Here is a 4089-nt window from a genome sequence, read left to right as displayed (position 1 = left end):
ATGTATTCCATTCTAATTTTTTTCTACACATAAAAGTATATATATGTATTTGTGTGCATACACATACACACACTTTTGTTTTTTGGGTGTAATTAGTACAGGGTCTTCAGGGTCTCACTAGGTAGATCGGACTCAGTGATCCTCCTGTTGTCAGCCTCCCAGGCACTGGGATTACAGATGCATGCCACCATGCCCAGTCTCAATTGCTGTCTCAGTGTGCCCTGGGGTTGGGGCCAGCACAGCAGGCTTGGGGATCAAACCCTGGCTGCTGCGCCTGCCTGCGCAGGCATTTTGGTCTACTGAGCTCTCTGGTTGGCCCCCCTTTTTTGGTAAAGCGTATGTGATACTAACCCCTCTTTTCACATTTGACAATAGAGCATAGGCAATCTCCCATGTGTCTCTTTTTAAGACCAGTTTTGTAATGGTATACAGTTTATTATGTTGATGTTGTATGTTTTCTTTAAGCTGATGCTCACAGATAAGTAGGTGGTTTTCATTGTTTTTTCTCCATAAATGATTTTATAAGAAATAGAGTCTGAAATAAATCTTCATGTACATTTCAGCAAGCAAAGTGTACCGAACATTCCCTGGAGGGTGTAAAGGCAGTTAACTGTGGCATGTAAATTCTATTGATTGCCAGAGTGCTTCAGTTTCTATGACTGTCTAGTACGTGAAGCCTTGCCTGAAGGTACTTGCTCTAGTTGATATTCAGAGATAATATATGCTGTGGTCTTGTGGATAGCTGCATGGAGTTGGCAACTGGTCCCAAAGACAGCTTCCTACTGACACACTCAGGTGTTCATGTTTTTGTGTAGTGTCCCATCCACCTTGGGTTTGGGCTATTTCTATGCAACCAACAGAAAGTAGCAGAAGAGACACTGCATAGCTCTCAGTGTCAGCGTACAAGAAAGTGAACAGCTTCATTTATACTCTTAGGTCATTGGAGCTGAAGAAGTCAGTAAAAAATAAAGAATCCGGCTGAATCAAAACTGTTGCATGGATTCGCCATAATCATAGGGCACACAAGAAAAAAAATCTCCATATTGCTTCATTTTCGTTGCTTTTTGGAACACATATGCACTGGATATGAGTTATTTTCTGATTAAACTTTGGTGAAAGGAACACCCAAAAATCCTGCCAGAGGTCATGAAGCATTGCTACCAGGAGATGTACCAGGGCAGCCTCCAGCTGTGCAGGCTCCATGGAAGTCGCAGGCAGATAGGAGAAGAGCACTTCTTGGGAAGCCAGGCAGACTGCGTTCACAGATGGCTCCAACCCCAGCCAGTATTTTATTAAAACTGACAGACTCCAGCCAAAGACCACTCAAGAAGCCCTCAGAATTATGAGATCGAGGGTAGTGGGAGAGGGGAGACAAAGAAATAAAAAAGGATGAAGATGCGTCCTGTTGGTACAGCAGCGCCCTGTGATGAGTGTGATCACTATGACCCACAAACAGCTACTAGTAAGAATAGAAAATAAAATATCTTCTTCCTTTCTCCTCTCTGAATATTCTTTGCTCTCTATAGACTATACTTTCTGCCTCCAATAAATCTATGCCCCCACTGGATTTAAAAAAAAAAAACAATAAAAAATAATTGCTTTTATCCGCTAACTCCCAGAGCTGTTTGCCACGGTATCATTAGATAATGGAACACTGGGTAAATATTTGATCGGAAAGTTTGGAACAGTATCACGCATCTACTTCCTCATGGACTACTTCATTCTGTTTATATTAATCTTGGTTCAGAGTGAAACAACGCTTGAATTCAAGATTGTTGAAAGCAACCGATTGAGGTAAATGGAAACAGAACCATTAAGTGTTACAGAAATGTCTGGAAATCAACATCAACTTGTTGGAAGAGGAAGAACCTATTCAGATTGCTGTGTTCACGTTTATATTTGTAATAACAGGGCTTGTGAGCTTTTTTCACTTTGGCTTTTGGTGGAAGGAACACATACAGTGTTGCTGGTAGAGCCAGCAGGGGTGGTGCACACCTGTGTGCTCAGCATTCTAGGAAGCTGAGGCAGGAGAACCGTAAGTTCAAACCCATCCTGCAAAACTTAACAATTTAGTGAGATGCTATCTTAAAAATTTAATAAAGGAAAGGAAAAGAAAGAGAAACAAAAAGCTGAGGATGTAGCGCGTGGAAAGGTCCTGGGTTAAACCCCTAGTGTCAGCAATAGGACACACACACAATAAAAGAGTGGGAAATATATTTATTCCCAACTTGAAATAAACAAATGAACAGAATATGAAAAGGTTATGACCAAGAATATTATAACACTCATTTAATAATATTTATTTAAATGAATGAACAGAGCCATTCTTCTGTTATTAGGTGACACTATTAAATTATCAAATAACATCTTAAATCATTTGTTTTTCCTACAGCGATGTTGAGTGACACCTTTTTTTCTTCATAAGTTAGATCTTCAAGGTTAATTATGCTGCACTTATGAACTGGATGCCCTGTCTATGACTAGCACAGTGGGAACATTCCTTAAGAAGAAAGTGTGATTAACGTTCACAAGGGATTAGAGCAGAGAAGAAAGTACACGGGATGAAACCTTTAACAAGAGGGAAATTAGTTCACGTTCCAAGCAACAGCCGCTGTTGGTCAGGTTTCAAGCAGCATAAATGGGAGGATAATTTAACTTATTGCAAAGTACAAGAAGCAGGGAAATAAGACATCGGTAAGGAAAGCAGGCTTTGAAGGAGAAGTGATTGTGATAGATTTTTTTTTGTTGTTGTTTTTTGTTTTTTTGGAACTGGGGATTGAATTTAAGCCCTTGCACTTGCCAGGGAAGCGCTTATTCCACTGAGCCATCTCCCCGGCCCCTGACTGTGATAGATCTTGAAAAGTGTGAATGAAGAAGAAATATTTAAATGTGACAAGGAGTTGCCAGAATTCCTAGAAAGACTTTAAAAGGATATTGAGATTGAAAAAAAAGAAAGATACTGTCAAAAAGCATGTGAAATACATCCCATAGTATACTGTAAGAATGGTATCATCCATGTATATATTGCCTTCCAAAGAAACATGCAATGTTTGCTTTAGCTTCTATAATTGTTTTGGTTCTTGTCTAGCCTTTTATTGGCCCGTCTGTTCCTTTTTATAGATAAACATTTTTCCTCAACCCGCCCCACCCGACAGCTGAGAGGAATAGCTCCTTCCCTCTTGGAATTATCATGATAGAAATACACATTTTAATAGCATATTTTTCCTGTCTTCTAAAAAAAAAATCCAGCTTTGAAGAAGTAGACTAATGGGATATGCAAATCAAAGTTCGTCATAGTCAGTTAAAAAACAGACTTTGCAATTCTAATAATTTGTTAGTGCCAGATGCTGAACACAGCCTCTCAGAGGCATTACAGGAAATGAGAGGGCATAAGAATCCGGTGAGAAGTGGCTGAGAGACACCTGCAGGTTGAATTCAGGTTGGTTTACTAATGGGTGTTTCTTGCATATTCTTGTTTCTGGATCTTCTTATTTTCACAGGTTGGGTCATATGGATACAATTCCTGACTGTTGATCTACCCTACTTCCAGCTTAGATTCGTAACATAAAGTAAGAGATATAATTGTTCTTGGTTCTAAGTACATATACTACTGAGTATAATATGGAGAGTATTTGTTCTGGATTTGATGTTACTAATTCCTAATTTAAGCCAGGCATGGATGAAAGGCATCATGTAAGTTACACTGAGTAGTTCAGCTCAAGGCTGATCACTCAGTTGCCTTGTTTGCTTTTGGTCTTTTTTGATTTCACTGTAATTTTTTCAGTTGAATTGTTTTTTAGGTGAGGTTTATGTTTTGTTTTTTGGTGCTGAGGACCGAACCCAGGGCTTCCAGCTTGCTAGGCAAACGTTCTACCACTGAACTAAATCTTCAGTCCCAAGGTCGATCACTCAGAGTTGATGTATTTCTTATTGCACAACACGCTTCTATCACAAAATTTTTCTGTGGTATGAGATGCAGTTTCAGAATTCGTTGTGACACATTGTGCGGAACTGTTGTCAAAGAAAAGCAATAAACAAAATACATTAAATTCTGACTGAACTGCCACCCAGGACTTTAAAGAAATGAGA

This window comes from Octodon degus, unplaced genomic scaffold (genome assembly GCF_000260255.1).
Source record: "Octodon degus isolate 3935 unplaced genomic scaffold, OctDeg1.0 scaffold00009, whole genome shotgun sequence".
NCBI classification, from domain to species: Eukaryota; Metazoa; Chordata; class Mammalia; order Rodentia; family Octodontidae; genus Octodon; species Octodon degus.
Note: the sequence above shows the minus strand (reverse complement) of the source record.